Genomic DNA, 17,329 nt, shown 5'->3' on the forward strand with positions numbered 1-17,329 from the left:
TGGGTGAGGTAGCAGGTGGGTAGGGTGGTAGGTGGGTGAGGTGGCAGGTGGGTGAGGTGCTAGGTGGATAGGGTGGTAGATGGGTGAGGTGGTAGGTGGGTGAGGTGGCAGGTGGGTGAGGTGGTAGGTGGGTGAGGTGGCAGGTGGGTGAGGTGGTAGGTGGGTAGTGTGGTAGATGGGTGAGGTGCTAGGTGGGTAGGGTGGTAGATGGGTGAGGTGGCAGTGGGTGAGGTGGCATGTGGGTGAGGTGGCAGGTGGGTGAGGTGGCAGGTGGGTGAGGTGGCAGGTGGGTGAGGTGGTAGGTGGGTGAGGTGGGAGGTGGGTAGGGTGGTAGGTGGGTGAGGTGGCAGGTGGGTGAGGTGGCAGGTGGGTGAGGTGGTACGTGGGTAGTGTGGTAGGTGGGTGAGGTGGCAGTGGGTGAGGTGGCAGTGGGTGAGGTGGCAGGCATTGTGTTTTTATAATGATATAAAGGGACCAATCTCTCATAAAGGATTGGCTAAATATGTAGTGGGTTCATTTATTAAGACTAGGCACATCAGATCATATATTCAAAGGTATAAAGCTTGAGGACACATCAGCAGCAGAACTTACTGCATGTGCCCTGCTTAAAAGCGGAAGTGAAGTTAAGGGTGGGATTTTTTGGTTCAGCCTGCAGCCAGGATTTTCCAATCCTGCCAAAAGTCAATGAACTTTTGGCTGCCTCTCCAAATTTTCAGTTCGCACCCATGATGCCGCAGATCGGATCAGAAAATCCTGGCCTAAAACCTGACACACTTCCTTCTAGTGATGCCAAGCTGCAATCCCTTAAAGGCATATTACAACTGTAGGTTGGTAAGGTTGGGATGGGTAGCAGGTGGGTGAGGTGGTTGTCAGGGCTGGGGGCACTCAGGGTGGATGAGTGGCAGAGACGGGGGGTCAGTGAGAGCGATTAGGGGGTCAGTTCTGGAGTTATATGGAGACTAGGCTTTTTCTGTCTATCATTTCCTGGGTGACTATCCAGGTAAGTAAATTGGAATTGCCCAAAGTCTATGACTCCAACTCAGAGTTGGAGACATTTGTGGAGCGTCCGGGGGAGCAGGGAAATTACCCATCTAAAGCAGAAACTTCCTGGAGAATTTCCATGTAAGTCAACATGTCATGACTTCCGTAGAGTCCTGACTTGGTTGTCTGGTCATACAATCCAACAATCTTCTGCTCCCACAATCCGGAGACCAGGAGATTTGGGCTGATATTAATGACTTAGACAGAGAGAGATACAAAGAGCATTGTATTAAAGTTTGCTGACAATACTAATGCTAGATGGCAATGTAAACTTTGAGGGCAGAGAGGCTGCAAAGAGATATAAGCAGGTTAATGAGTGGGCAACAAGATGGAAGATGGCGTATAATGTGGGGAAGAGTGAGGTTATTCACTTTTGTCGTAAGAATAGAAGACAGGATATTTTTGAAAGGCATGAAACTTGCAAATGTTGATGGTCAAAGGGATTTAGGTGCACTCGTACAAGGAATGCTGAAGGTCAGCCTGCAGGTGCAGCAGTAATGAAAAAGGCAAATGGCAGGTTATCCTTTATTGCAAGGGGATTGGAGTACAAGATTAAAGGTGTCTTGCTACAATTATGCAGAGTTTCGGTGAGGCCACATCTGGAATACAGGGTGCAGTCCTGAGTTTGGTCTCCACATTTAAGGAAGGATATACTTTGCATTGGAGACGGTACAGAGGCAGTTCATTAGATTGGTCACTGGGATGAGGGTGTTGTCCCCCTCATGGTGAGAGGCAGAGTAAATTGGGCTTATATTTTCTGGAGTTTAGAAGAATGAGAGGCGATCTCAGTCAAACACACAAGATTCTGACAGAACTTGATAGGGCAGAAGCTGAGAGATTGTTTCCGCTGGCTGGAGAATCTAAAACACGGGGGCTAATATGTTGCTAATATATTACCCCCAAAACCATGATCCCTTTTGCTAAACCATGTTGACTCTGTCTGATCATTCCATAATTTTCTAACTGCCTTGTTAACTCCTCTTTAATAATAGATTCCAGCACTTTCCCGATGACTGATGTCAGGCTAACTGGCCCTGTTTTCTCTCTCCCTCTTTTGTTGAATAGCGGTGTTACATTTGCTAACTCCCTATACTGGAACCATTCCCGAAACTAGGAAACTTTGGAAAATCATCACCAGAGCAGCCACAATCTCTGTATCTATCTCTTTTAGAGCCTAGGATGGAGGCCAGATTTTAGTCCCCTGCGTCCCCAATATTTTCTCTTTACTGTTATTTACCAAAGTTCTTCACTCATCAGTTTTTCCCTTTGTTCTTTACATTCTTTGGCATGTTTTTAGTGTCTTCTAAAGCGATGACAGGTGCTAAATATTTATTTAATGTCTGCCATTTCCTTATTCCCATTATAATTTCTCCTTTCTCAGCCTCGAAGGGTCTAATGTTTACTTTAGTAGCTCACTTCCTTTTTAAATATTTGTGGAAGCTTTCTCAATCTGTTTTTAAATGTCTTTCTATTCTATTTTCTCTCTCGTTATCACTATCTTGGTCATCTTTTGCTTATTTTTAAAAGCACCCCCCCCAATCCTCATGCTTATTATTTTGTTTGAAAACATTGTAGCCTCTTTAATATAAACCATTACAATTTCTTTGATGCACATGGCTGACCCGCTTTTCCTGTGTTCCTCAAGGGAATGTACATTTGTTGAAAATTATGATTGACTTCTTTAAATGTCCAGAGCTTCATACCTTCATATTTTCATTCAGTCATGGGTTGTGAATGTCATTGGCAAGGCCAGCATTTATTACCCATCTCTAAGTGCCCTGGAGAAGATAGTGGTGAGTCATCTTCTAGAATACAACTGCGTGTCTTGCCAGGCCATTTCAGAGGGCTGTGGGTCTGGAGTCACATGTAGGCCAGATTAGGTAAGGTTGGCAGATTTCCTTCCCTAAAGGGCATTAGTGAACCAGATGAGTTTTTACAACAACTAATGATAGTTTCATAGTCATCATTGCTGAGACTTGATTTTCAATTCCAGATTTTATTAAATTAATGAAGTTAAATCCCTCAGCTCTAGTAGGATTTGACCTTATATCTGTAGATGTTAAAATAACATAAGTGTCAGTCCAGGCCCCAGGTTTACTAATCCAATAACTTAACCACACTGATATATTGTGTAGAATTGTCCCAGTTTTGCACTAAACGCAGTAGCGGGCATGAACAAAGATGTTTTACCTGCCAGCCGCAATGGTGGGTTTTCATGCCTTATCATCCGATTCCTGCCTTATTAATTATGCAGGGCACAGGAAACACAGCATCTCGCTGGTGGGCAACTTCTGAATTGCCCGCCATGCTGATACCTCACCATTTCCTCACTCCAGGCGCCATATCTAAACTGCAGCAGCGTGCACAGTTCTCAATGCTTGCAGCCTAGGACTGCTCCAGTGAAGACATGGCCTTGAAAACCAAGAGTTCAGCGACCCATCACTGGAATGTCTTTTGGAGGCCCTCTATCCCCGCTCTAGCCACAGGAGGTCCAGCAATCTCACCACTCCAGCTTAGGGGCTAGTGGCAGTGGTGGTCAGTGCCAACATTGCACAGAAGAGGTTGGCCATCCAGTGCAGAAAGAGAATGAATTATTTCATCCGTGCCAGGGTAAGGCAACCATCTCATCACTCTAAACTCACCCACTCACACATTCACTGGCATCTCACTCACTGCCAGCTCAAGGGGCATCACCACTCACTCCCTCACACATACACCCTCACATCTCCATCTGGCCTCATCTCCTCTGGAGACTGCCTCCTCATCCCTCACCATCTTGAAGCCACTTGCACAGATCAACTTGTGCCCCCACACACACCCTAGGATACCCTCCTTCCCCAGTACAGCCCTCGCCCTGCAGCCTCTTCCCTTGCCTGAGGCCACTTCTCCCCTTCCCCAAAGCAAGCCCTGGCCCTGCAGCCACTGAAAATCCACCTCTGCCTTACGGCTGGTCTGGTAGGTAGACACCTGCCCGTGAGCCCCCATAAAAGTGATGTGGTGCTGCCTGTGAAGCCTGGCGCTGATGACCACAAGTGCTGCCTGAAGCAAAGTAGGCAAACAAACTTTGAAGTCCCGAGTGGAGTGCAGCTCGCAAGGTGTGCTTATGTACAGTTGTGAGACACGTTGGTGTGCAATCACGCGACATGCCTGGATGGGGGGGTGGGGGGGAATGGGGGAGGGGGGCGATTCCAGTGAGCAGGGCTTATAATGAGATGCTAAGGTGTTGAAACGAGGTTCTTGATGTGCGGTGGTGGGGGACACAGCCCACCATTGATGGGTGGAGCTGACGATCATTAGCTAGTTTCATGATGACGGAAAGCCGATTTTTGGCCTTCTCTCCATATTGCCGCTCATGCCGCCAAACCCACCCACCACCATTGGGACCAGGAAATTCTGCCCATTGGGAAAAGGAAGACAGATGTTTGGGCTAAGGATGTTTTGGCCTGTACCAGGCTCAGGGAACGCAGAGCCCATGCACACAATTACACATTTCACAGTCTTCAGTGAAATTAGAGATCTTGAAGGGTTTCCTTTACCTCTAAAATGGTGCTCAGTCAATTCCATCAGGAAATAGGATAGTGTTACAACCACAATCACATTTATACAAACATACGAATTAGGAACAGGAGTAAGGCCACTCGGCCCCTCGAGCCTGCTCTGCCATTCAATAAGATCATGGCTGATCTGACTGTATCAACTCCACATTCCCACCTACCCCTGACAACCTTTCATCCCCTTGCATATCAAGAACCTCTCTAGCTCTGCCTTAAAAATATTCAAAGACTCTATTTCCACCAGCTTTTGAGGAAGAGCGTTCCAAAGACTCACCGCCACCTGAGAGAAAAAATTTCTCTTCATCTCTGTCTTTATGTAGCATTTTTAACAATCAGCAAATTGAATGGTGTGACTGGTATACAATTGATGAGGAATCCAGTACTGTAACACAACACTGAGTGGAATCTGACTCCAAACTGGCATGTCAATCAAAGAAGGTAAAAAAGAGCGTTCATTTCTATAGCACCTTTCACATCCTCAGTCTGTCCCAAAGCACTTTACAGCCAATGTATAACTGAGTTTTAGTCACTGTTTTCAAGTAGGGAATGCAGCAGCCAAACTGCAAGAGAGAGAGAAAGTGAGAGAGTGAGAAAGAGCACCAGAAAGGGAGATAGAGAGAGAGGGGAGTAAAGAGAGAGAGAGAGAGGGAGAGGCAGAGAGAAAGCATGTGAGAAACATAGAAAGAGAGATCAGGGAGTAGGAGAGAGAAAATGTGAACGAAAGAGAGAAAGGTGGAGAGAGAGAGAAAAACAGGTTGAGCAGATGGAAAGACAAATGTCAACATTTTTATTAGACTTGCCTTGAGGTGACAGCATCTTTTTCCCCTTTTAAACGCAATCAACTCTGTGTCATTAATAGATATGATTTTGTCACCTTCTGCAATAATAGTTTAAACTGTTAATGAAATTTTTATGCGTTGTATTCGTAGACTAGTTGAACGGATTGTCTTGTTCTGAATTAATGTCTCATGGACTGATGTGATGTTAGCAGCAAGCTTCCTCTCCACACAGGCTCCCCTGTCAATCTCACTCACTGAGGCTCATATTAATTTTTCATTAAGAATCATTTCTGGCATGCATTATTTGTAAGATGAATGGGTGTTGCTGGCACAGCGGCAGTGGGATATTGAAACAATCAGTCATTACCTTTAGATCATTACATTGTAAAGCAAATGTTTGGACTTATACAAGAATCTCTCTCTCTCTGTCTCTCTCTCTCCCCACCTCAATCCTTCTCTCCCTCTCTTTCTTTCCCACACTCTATCTTCCAATTCACCTCTTTATAGTCTCTCTATACCACTCTTCCACTGTCCCCTCTCCCCTTTCTCTCCCCTCTCCCTTTCTTGAGCAGCCTCCCTTGCCTTCCCCTCCCCCCATTCAAATCTTTCTACACATAGTTCTTCCCCTATTTCTCTCAATCTTCCTCTCCCTGAATATTTCTTTCCCACTATTCACCTCCAATCTCTACCTCACTCTCATTCTCTTTGGGCTATTCTCCCCCAAAATTAAGTGTGCAGTAGTCCCAGGATTCAGCTGATAAAGCACCAACTCTGTGGAACTAAGTCATAATCGTGCTGTACCTGCCCTGGGAGTGTTTGATGGGGACAGCGTAGAGGGAACTTTACTCTGTATCTAACCCCGTGCTCTACCTGTCCTGGGAGTGTTTGATGGGGACAGTGTAGAGGGAGCTTTACTCTATGTCTAACCCCGTGCTCTACCTGTCCTGGGAGTGTTTGATGGGGACAGTGTAGAGGGGGCTTTATTCTATATATAACCCCATGCTCTACCCCTCCTGGGAGAGTTTGATGGGGACAGAATAGAGGGAGCTTTACTCCATATCTAACCCATGCTCTACCTATACTGGGAGTGTTTAATTGAGACAGTGTAGAGGGAGCTTTCCTCTGTATCTAACCCCATGTCCTGGGAATGTTTGATGGGGACAGTTTAGAGGACTTTACTCTATATCTAACCCCATGCTCTACCTGTCCTGGGAGTGTTTGATGGGGACAGAATAGAGGGAGCTTTACTCCATATCTAACCTATGCTCTACCTATACTGGGAGTGTTTAATAGGGACGGTGTAGAGAGCGCTTTCCTATGTATCTAACCCCATGTCCTGGGAGTGTTTGATTGGGACAGTGTAGAGGGAGCTTTACTCTGTATCTAACCCCGTGCTATACCTGTCCTGGGAATGTTTGATGGGGACAGTGTAGAGGGAGCTTTACTCTGTACCTAACCCCGTGCTGTACCTGTCCTGGGAGTGTTTGATGGGGACAGTGTAGAGTGAGATTTACTCTGTATCTAACCCCGTGCTGTACCTGTCCTGGGAATGTTTGATGGGGACAGTGTAGAGGGAGCTTTACTCTGTATCTAACCCCGTGCTGTACCTGTCCTGGGAGTGTTTGATGGGGAGAGAATAGAGGGAGCTTTACTCCATATCTAACCTATGCTCTACCTATACTGGGAGTGTTTAATAGGGACAGTGTAGAGGGAGCTTTCCTCTGTATCTAACCCCATGTCCTGGGAGTGTTTGATGGGGACAGTGTAGAGGGAGCTTTACGCTGTATCTAACCCCGTGCTGTACCTGTCCTGGGAGTGGTTGATGGGGACAGTGTAGGGGAGATTTACTCTGTACGTAACCCTGCGTTGTACCTGTCCTGGGAGTGTTTGATGGGGACAGTGTAGAGGGAGCTTTACTCTATATATAACCCCGTGCTGTACTTGTCCTGGGAGTGTTTGATGGGGACAGTGTAGGGGGAGATTTACTCTGTATCTAACCCCGTGCTGTACCTGTCCTGGGAGTGTTTGATGGGGACATTGTAGAGGGAGATTTACTCTGTATCTAACCCCGTGCTGTACCTGCCCTGACCATCAGTGAGCAAATTTTTGCTGAGTAAGTGCCTCTTGATAGCACTGTTAACAACATTCTACATTACTTTGCTTACGATCAAGAGTAGACTAATAGGGGCGGTAATTCGCCAGGTCGGATTTGTTCTGCCTTTTGTGTACACGACATACCTGGGCAATTTTCCATATTATCAGGCAGATGCCAGTGTCGTAGCTGTACTGGAACAGCTCGGCTAATAATGCGGCAGCTTCAGGAGCACAAGTCTTCAGTACTATTGCTGGAATTTGTCAGGGTCCACGGCCTTTGCAGTATCCAGTACCTTCAGCTAATCCTTGGTGTCACGTGGAGTGAATCGAATTGGCTGAAGACTGGCACCTGTGATGCTGGGGACCTCCAGAAGAGGCCGAGATGGATCATCCACTCGGCACCTCTGGTTGAAGGCTGTTGCAAACGCTTCAGCCTTATGTTTTGCACTGATGTGCTGGGCTCCCCCATTATTGAGGATGGGGATATTTGTGGAGCCTCCTCCTCCTGTTAGCTGTTTAATTGTCCACCGCAATTCATGACTGGATTTGGCAGGACTGTTATGAAAAAAGAGATTCTGATGCTGTTTGTAATGAGTTTGAACCCTGATTGTATTATCTAATTTTAAAACATACATCATATTGTCAGTAATCAATTAAAACCACACAAAAAACATTGCCCCGAAATTCAATTAACCCATTAAATATTTAAATTATAGAGATTACTTTTTTCATATTCAACAGTTAAAAATGCTGTGATTTCCACTTAAGGGGAAAGGAAATATTATTTTATTTCAGTGAAACTGGAGTGGTGCTTATTGCCTGGAGTCCTGTGCTCGGAAGTGATGGGTTGTATATGGTGTGAGTAGTGAGATGACTGTCTCTGAATATTGGATAATCTAATCACACTCAGGCAAAAACAATTTGATTTAAAATCATAAAAATTGCATTTTTTAACACAGGTACAGCTCACATCATTGGCTCTCAGTCTCCAACTGTCACTTCACATCCCTGAAAAAACATTTGAGCAGTTCTAAAAGTTTGTCTGTATTGGAGCTATCTATCATCATGGCCCTTAACACAATAAATAATCAGATATCTGCTCACCAATTCGAACCAGTGTGTCAAGCTTGATAGATGAGTCCTTTTACAATACGTACTTAGTACGTTATTAAACTAAGTATTGTGATGAATTGGCTGAAATTTGCGAGAGGCCAATTTCTGATTTTAAGTATTGCCGCCATTATATTTTTAACCGTCTGAGTGCTGGCCAGGCAGGTTCTCTTCATCTGGATCATAGTGAATGCAGTAGGATGGAAATTCAGCTTCTATAATTAGACTGGAATATTTGGACTCCGACCAGTGAGAGTTTTCCCCCTGATTCCCATTGACTTCAATTTTACTAGGGCTCCTGCCAGCAATCTTAGTGGTACCACATGGAAGAATACAACACTGGCCATGAGCCATGGAGTTATTTACAGCACGGAAGGAGGCCATTCAGCTTATCAAGTCCATACTGGCTTCCCATGGAGCAATCCAGTCAGCCACAACATAGAAACATAGAAACTAGGAGCAGGAGTAGGCCATTCGGCCCCTCGAGCCTGCTCTGCCATTCATTGTGATCATGACTGATCATCCAACTCAATAGCTGCTCTCACTTTCTCCCCATATCTTTTGATTCCTCTCGTCCCAACAGCTATATCTAACTCCCACTTGAAAACATACAATGCTTTGGCCTCAACTACTTTCTGTGGTAACGAATTCCACAGGCTCACCACTCTCTGGGTGAAAAAATTTGTCCTTATCTCAGTCCTAAATGGTCTACACAATATCTTCAGACTGTGATCTCTGCTTTTGGACTCCTCCACCATCGGAAACATCCTTCCTGCATCTACCCTGTCTAGTCCTGTTAGAATTTTATCGGTTTCTATGAGATCCCCTTTCATTCTTCTGAACTCCAGCGAGTATAATCCTAATCGACTCAATCTCTCCAAATATGTCAGTCCCACCAACCCAGGAATCAGTCGGGTAAACCTTCACTGCACTCCCTCTATAGCAAGATCATCCTTCCTCAGAAAAGGAGGCCAAAACTGCACCCAATATTCCAGGTGTGGTCTCACCAAGGCCCTGTACAATTGCAGCAAGACATCCCTGCTCCTGTACTCGAATCCTCTGGCTATGAAGGCCAACATACCATTTGCCTTCTTTACCGCCTGCTGCACCTGCATGCTTACCTTCAGTGACTGGTGTACGAGGACACCCAGGTCTTGTTGCACATTCCCCTCTCTCAATTTATAACCATTCAGATAATAATCTGCCTTCCTGTTTTTGCTACTTAAGGGGATAACCTCACATTTATCCATATTATACTGTATCTGCCATGCATTTGCCCACTCACTCAGCTTGTCCAAATCACACTGAAGCATCTCTGCATCCTCCTCACAGCTCACCCTCCCACCCAGCTTTGTGTCATCTGCAAACTTGGGAGATATTACACTTAGTTCCCTCATCTAAATCATTCAAATATATTGTGAATAACTGGGGTCCCAGCACTGATCTTTGAGGTACCCCACTAGACACTGCCTGCCATTCGGAAAAAGATCCGTTTATTCCTACTCTTTGTTTCCTGTCTGCCAACCAGTTTTTTATCCATCTCAATACCCTACCCCCAATCTCATGCGCTTTAATTTTACACGCTAATCTCTTATGTCTTGTCGAAAGCCTTTTTGAAAGTCCAAATAAACCACATCCACTGGCTCCCCCTCATCAACTCTATTAGTTACATCCCCGAAAAATTCCAGTCAATTTGTCAAACATGATTTCTCTTTCGTAAATCCATGCTGACTCTGTCTGATTCTGCCACTGTTTTCCAAGTGCTCAGCTATTAAATCTATTATAATGGACTCTAGAATTTTCCCCACTACCGATGTCAGGCTGACTGGTCTATAATTCCCTGTTATCTCACTACCTCCCTTTTTAAATAGTGGGGTTACATTAGCTACTCTCCAATCTGTAGGAACTGTTCCAGAGTCTATAGAATCTCGGAAGAGGACCACCAATGCATCCACTATTCTAGGGCCACTTCCTTAAGTATTCTGGGATGTAGATTATCAGGCTCTGGGGATTTATCGGCCTTCAATCCCATCAATTTCCCCAATACCGCTTCCCTACTAATACTGATTTCTTTCAGTTCCTCCCTGTCACTAAACCCTGTGTTCCCCAACATTTCTGGTATGTTATTTGCATCTTCCTTTGTGAAGACAGAACCAAAGTATGCATTTAGTTGGTCAGCCATTTCTTTGTTCCCCATTATAAATTCCCCTGTTTCTGACTGTAAGGGACACACATTTGTCTTCACCAATCTTTTTCTCTTCACATACCTATAGAAACTTTTACAGTTAGTTTTTATGTTCCCCGCAAGTTTACTCTCGTACTCTATTTTCCCCTTCTTAATCAGTCCCTTCTTCCTCCTTTGCTGAATTCTAAACTACCCACAATCCTCAGGTCTGTTGCTTTTTCTGGCCAATTTGTATGCCTCTTCCTTGGATCTAATACTATCTCTAATTTCTCTTTTAAGCCATGGTTTGGCCACCTTTCCTGTTTTACTTCTGCACCAGACAGGAATAAACAATTGTTGCAGTTCACCTATGTGCTCTTTGAATGTTTGCCATTGCCAATCCACCGTCATCCCTTTAAGTAATGTTTCCCAATCCATCATCGCCAACTCGCGTCTCATACCATCATAGTTTCCTTTATTAAGATTCAGGACCCAAGTCTCAGAATCAACTACGTCACTCTCCATCTTGATGAAGAATTCTATCATATTATGGTCGCTCATCCCCAAGGGGCCTCACACAACTAGATAGCCAATTATTCCTTTCTCATTACACAATACCCAGTCTAGGATGGCCTGTTCTCTAGACGAGAGTATTCCTTCCAGTTCTGACAATACACTTAAGAAAAGATATGACAGTCCTTCAGAAGGTGCAGAGGAGACTTGAATGGTCCCAGGGATGGGGGATTTTAGCTACAAGACTAAGTCGGAGAATCCAGTCAGTCCCTCTCCCCCATTTGATCCCAGTATCTCTGCAAGTTTATTTCCTATGAATGCCTATCCAATTTCCTTCTGAAATCAGTGATTGTTTCCCCTTGTGGGCAGCGAGATCCAGGTCATTACCACTCCTCACATTCCTCCTGCATCTATAGCCCAAAACCTTAAATCTGTGTCCCCCAAGTTCTTGTACAATTAGCCAATGGGAACAGCTTTTTTCTTTGTCTACCTTATCTAAACCTGTCATAATCTTGTCCCCCTCTATCAAATCTTCCTCAAATTCCTTTGCCCCAAGGAAAACAACCCCAGCTTCTCCAACAAAACCTGGTAATTAAAATCGTTCATACCTGGAACCATTCTGGTAAATCTCTGCACCCTCTCAGTGACCCTCATATCCTTCTTAAAGTGTGCTGATCAGAACTGGATGGAATTCTCTAGTTGTGGCCAAACCAGAGCTTTATCAAAGTTCAGCACAACGTCCCTGCTTTAGTACTTAATGTCCTATACCCCTCACCTCAGGACTGGCACCGAGTCCAACTACTGCACCCAAGGACTGCAGACCAGTGTCGTACAATTTTTGATGATCTTACCAAGAGAGGTAAAGTCACACACAGTGCACTATCTTCTTTATTCCCTTGTCCACCCAAAACACCAGCACATTGTTCAGATTCTGAAAGCAACATTTGCACAATTAACCCTTTGCAATGGATGCTGGTCAATTTCACATTTCCCCAAACAATAAATACGATCATTCAGCCCTGTGCACTGCCTCTCTGCACTGTGCACTGCCGTGCACTGTCTGTCAGCCCTGTGCGCCGCCGTGCACTGTCTCTCAGCCCTGTACGCTGCAGTGCACTGTCTTTTAGCTCTGTACATTGCTGTGCACTGCCATTCAGCCGTCTGCATTGCTGTGCACTGTCTCTGTATCTTGTGAACTGCCTCTCTGCCATCTGCACTGCTGTGCACTGTCTCTAAACACTGTGCATTGCATCTCGGACCTTTACACTGCTGTGCACTGTCTCTCAGCACTGTGCACTGCCGTGCACAGTTTCTCAACCCAGTGCACTTTTCTGCACTCTCCGTCATCCCTATGCACTGTCGTGCACTGTCACTTAGCCATGTGCACTGATTCTCAGCCCCGTGCACTGCCATGCACTGTCTCTAAACCCTGTGCACTTCCGTGCACTGTCTCTCAGCCCTGTGTATTGCTATACACTGTCTGTCATCCCTGTGCACTGTCAGGCACTGTCACTCAGCCATGTGCACTGTCTCTCAGCCCTGTGCACTGCTGTGCACTGCCTCTCAGGCTGCTGCACTGCTATGCACTGCCTCTCAGCACTGTGCACTGCTGTACATGCCTCTCAGCCCTGTGCCCTGCTGTGCACAGCCTGTCAGCCCTGTGCCCTGCTGTGCACTGCATCTGTGACCAGTGCATTGCCCCTCTGCCATGTACACTGGTGTGCACTGTCTCAGCACTGTGCACTGCCATGCACTGTCTGTCAGTCCTGTGCACTGACGTCCACTGTGTGTCAGCCCTGTGCGCTGCCGTTCACTGTCAGTCAGCCCTGTGCACTGTTGTGCACTGTCTCTCAGCCCTGTATGCTGCAATGCACTGTCTCTCAGCGCTGTGCATTGCTGTGCACTGCCTTTCAGCCATTTGCATTACTGTGCACTGTCTCTGTGTCCTGCAAACTGCCTCTCTGCCATGTGAACTGCTTTGCACTGACTCTCGGCCATCTGCACTGCTGTGCACTGTGTCTCAGCACTGTGCACTGCTGTGCACCGTCTCTCAGCCCAGTGCACTGCCCTGCACTGTCTGTCATCCCTGTGCACTGTTGTGCATGGTCACTCAGCCATGTGCACTGTCTCTAGGCCCTGTGCATTGCTGTTTTCTGCCATTCAGCCCTGTGCACTGCCGTGCGCTGTCCGACAACTCTGTGCACTGCTGTGCACTCCCTGTCAGCCCTGTGCAATGCTGTGCACTGCCGTACACTGTCTGATCGCCCTGTGCACTTCCATGTACTGCCTGTCAGCCCTGTGCACTGCTGTGCACTGCCTGTCAGCCCTGTGCAATGCTGTGCACTGCCTGTCAGCCCTGTGCACTGCCAAGCACTGCCGTGCACTGTCTGACAACTCTGTGCGCTGCCGTGTACTGTCTGTCAGCCCTGTGCACTGCCGTGTATGGTGGGAGCCCTGTGCACTGCCCTCTGAATTGCTGTGCATTGTATCTGTGTCCAGTGCACTGCCTCTCTGCCATGTGTACTGCTGTGCACTGTCCCTCAGCCCTGTGCACCACCGCACACTGTTTGTCAGCCCTGTGCACTGCCGTACACTGTCAGACAGCCGTGCACTGACTCTCATTCCTGTACACTGCAGTGCACTGTCTCCCAATGCTGTGCATTGCTGTGCATTGCCATTAAGCCGTCTGCATTGCTGTGCACTGTATCTGTGTCCTGCGAACTGCCTCTCTGCCATGTGTGCTGCGGTGCACTGTCTCTCAGCCCTGTGCACTACTGTGCACAGTCTTCCAGCCCTGTACACTGCTGTACATGCCTCTCAGCCCTGTGCAATGCTGTGCACTGCCTCTCAGTCCTGTGCATTGCTGTGCACTTCCATTCAGCCCTGCGCACTGCTGTGCACTGCCTGTCAGCCCTGTGCTGTGCCCTCTGCAATGATGTGCATTGTATCTGTGTCCAGAGCACAGCCTCTCTGCCATGTGCACTGTCTCATAGCCCAGCACACTGCTGTGCACTTTCTGTCAGCATTGTGCACTGCCCTGTACTGTCTGACAGCTCTGTGCAATGCACTGTCTCTCAGCCCTGTGTGCTGCAGTACACTTTCACTCAGTGATGTGCATTGATGTGCACTGTCTCTCAGCACTGTACACTGTCGTGCACTGTCTGTCAGCCCTGTGCGCTGCCTTGCACTGTGTGTCAGCCCTGTGCGCTGACGTCCACTGTGAGTCAGCCCTGTGCACTGCCGATCACTGTCAGTCAGCCCTGTGCACTTCCGTGCACTGTCTCTCAGCCCTGTACACTGCAATTCACTATCTCTCAGCGCTGTGCATTGCTGTGCACTGCCATTCAAGCCTCTACATTGCTGTGCACTTCCATTCAGTCCTGTGCACTGCTGTGCACCACCAGTCAGCCCTGTGCTCTGCCACGAAGTGCCTGACAGCTCTGTGGACTGCTGTGCACTGTCTATCAGCACTGTGCAGTGCCCTCTGCAATGATGTACATTGTATCTGTGTCCAGAGCACAGCCGCTCTGCCATGTGCACTGCTGTGCACTGTCTCTCAGCCCTGTGCGCTGCTGTGCACTGTCTGTCAGCACTGTGCACTGCCCTGCACTGTCTGACAGCTCTGTGCACTGCTGTGCACTGTCTCTCAAACCTGTGCACATCGTGTCAGCCCTGTGCTTTGCCATGCACTGTCTGACAGCTCTGTGGACTGCTGTGCACTGTCTCTCAGCCCTGTGCACTGCCATGCACTGTCTCTCAGTGCTATGCATTGTTGTGCACTGCCATTCAGCCGTCTGCATTGCTGTGCACTGTCTCTGTGTCCTGCAAACTGCCTCTCTGCCATGTGAACTGCTTTTCACTGACTCTCAGCCATCTACACTGCTGTACACTGTCTTTAAACACTGTGCACTGCCTCTCAGTCCCGTGCATTGCTGTGCGCTGCCATTCAGGCCTCTGCATTGCTGTGCACTTCCATTCAGCCCTGTGCACTGCTGTGCACCAGCTGTCAGCCCTGTGCTCTGCCATGCACTGCCTGACAGCTCTGTGGACTGCTGTGCGCTGTCTATCTGTCATCCCTGTGCACTGGCATGCACTGTCACTCAGCCATGTGCACTGTCTCTCTGCCCTGTGCACTGCTGTACATGCCCCTCAGCCCTGTGAAATGCTGTGCACTGTATCTCAGTCCTGTGTGTTGCTGTGCACTGGTATTCAAGCTTCTGCATTGCTGTGCACTGTCTCTCAGCACTATTCACTGCTGGGAACAGTCTCTCAGCCCAGTGCACTGCTCTGCACTGTCTCTCAGCCCTGTGCACTGTCGTACACTGTTTCTAAGCCCTGTGCACTACCGTGCACTGCCTCTCAGCCCTGTGCACTGCCGGTCGGCACTGTCCACTGCCGTGCAATGCCATGCACTGTAAGACAGTGCTGTGCACTGCCATGCACAGTCTGTCAGCCCTGTGCATGGCCGTGTATTGTCTGTCAGCCCAGGGCTCTGCCCTCTGCAATGCTGTGCACTGTATCTGTGTCCAGTGCACTGCCTATCTGCCATGTGCACTGCTGAGCACTGTCTCTCATCACTGTGTGCCGCCGTGCACTGTCTGTCAGCCCTTTGTGCTGCTGTGCGATGTCTGTCAGAACTGTGCACTGCAGTGTACTGTCTCTCAGTGCTATGCATTGCTGTGCTCTGCCATTCAGCCGTCTGCATTGTTATGCACTGTCTCTGTGTCCTGTGAATTGCCTCTCTGCCATATGCACTGCTGTGCACTGACTGTCAGCAATCTGCACTGCATTGCACTGTCTCTAAACCCTGTGCACCGCCTCTCAGACCTTTACACTGCTGTGCACTGTCTCTCAGCCCAGTGCACTACTCTGCACTCTCTGTCATCCCTGTGCACTGTCATTCACTACCTGACAGCCCTGTGCACTGCCCGTTGCCATGCTGTGCACTGTATCTGTGTCCAGTACACTGCCTCTTGGCCATGTGCACTGCTGAGTACTGTGTCTCATCACTGTGCACCACCGTGCACTGTCTGTCAGCCCTTTGCGCCACCTTGCAATGTCTGTCAGAACTGTGCGCTTCAGTGCACTGTCTCTCAGTGCTATGCATTGCTGTGCTCTGCCATTCAGCTGTCTGCATTGCTGTGCACTGTCTCTGTGTCCTGTGAACTGCCTCTCTGCCATGTGCACTGCCGTGCACTGTCTCTAAACCATGTGCACTGCCTCTCAGACCTTTGCACAACTGTGCACTGCCTCTCAGCACTGTGCACTGTTGTGCACTGTCACTCAGCCATGAGTACTGTCTCTCAGCCCTGTGTACTGCCATGTATTGTCTCTAAGCTGTGTGCACTACCGTGAACTGCATCTTAGCCCTGTGCACTCCTGTGCACTGCCTGACAGCCCTGTGCACTGCCGTGCACAATCTGTTAGCCCTGTGCTCTGCCCTTTGCCATGCTATGCACCGTATCTGTGTCCAGTGCACTGCCTCTCTGCCATGCGCACTGCTGAGCACTGTCTCTCAGCCCCGTGCCCCACTGTGCACTGTCAGCCCTGTACACTGCAGTGCATTGTCTCTCAGCACTGTGCATTGCTGTGCATTGTCACTCAGCCCTCTGCATTTCTTTGCACTGTCTCTGTGTCCTGCGAACTGCCTCTTTGCCATGTGCACTGTTGTGGATGGCCTCTAAACCCTGTGCACTGCCTTGCACTGTCCATCAGCCCTGTACGCAGCAGTACACTTTCTCTCAGCTGTGCATTGCTGTGCACTGTCTCTCAGCACTTTACACTGTCGTGCACTGTCTCTCAGCCATCTGCACTGCCGTGCACAGTCTCTCAGCCCAGTGCACTGCTCTGAACTGTCTGTCATCCCTGTGCACGGTCGTGCATTTTCAATCAGCCAAGTGCGTTGCCTGTCATCCCTGTGCACTGCCGTGCACTGTCTCTCAGTCTTGTTCACTGCACAATACTGTCTCTCAGCACTGTTCATTGTTGTGCTCTGCCATTCAGACGTCTGCATTGCTGTGCACTGTCTGTCAGCCCAGTGCACTGCAGTATATAGTCTGTCAGCCCTGTGCACT

Source organism: Carcharodon carcharias, chromosome 17 (assembly GCF_017639515.1).
Source record: "Carcharodon carcharias isolate sCarCar2 chromosome 17, sCarCar2.pri, whole genome shotgun sequence".
Taxonomy (NCBI): Eukaryota; Metazoa; Chordata; class Chondrichthyes; order Lamniformes; family Lamnidae; genus Carcharodon; species Carcharodon carcharias.